Raw genomic sequence first — 462 nt, 5'->3', positions numbered from 1 at the left:
GTTCTAAATGGTCCTGCAATTCACTGCTGGCTCAGAGAGACTTTTGTCTTGGCTCTAATTAGGATTTGATAGGATGACAACCTCCTCTTCACTGAAGAATGGGGTGGGAGGGGAGGGACAGGGGGTGCCTGGAAAGACAGAGGCCTAAGTCCACAAAACATGTCTTACGATGATTTCGTTGTGTATCTGATAGCAGACCAGACAATGTACACATGTGACCAAATTTGGGCTGCTCACTTTCCTGTGCCATCAAGGTGGTGGGTCGGTAGACCCTACCTGTCATAGGCAGCCAATTCGCAGTAGGGTGTTTCACGGCACCTCGTTCATACAAAAAAATCTTCCTAATAAATATATCTTCCAGGAGAGAGAGGTCTTCGTGTTCTAATAAAAGGAAGCATCTCTCTCTCTCTCTCTCCTCTCTCTCTCTCTCTCTCTCTCTCTCTCTCTCTCTCTCTCTCTCTC

This window comes from Grammomys surdaster, unplaced genomic scaffold (genome assembly GCF_004785775.1).
Source record: "Grammomys surdaster isolate TR1022 unplaced genomic scaffold, NIH_TR_1.0 125956, whole genome shotgun sequence".
NCBI lineage: Eukaryota > Metazoa > Chordata > Mammalia > Rodentia > Muridae > Grammomys > Grammomys surdaster.
The sequence above is the reverse complement of the archived record's forward strand: the minus strand, read 5'-3'. Positions refer to the sequence as shown.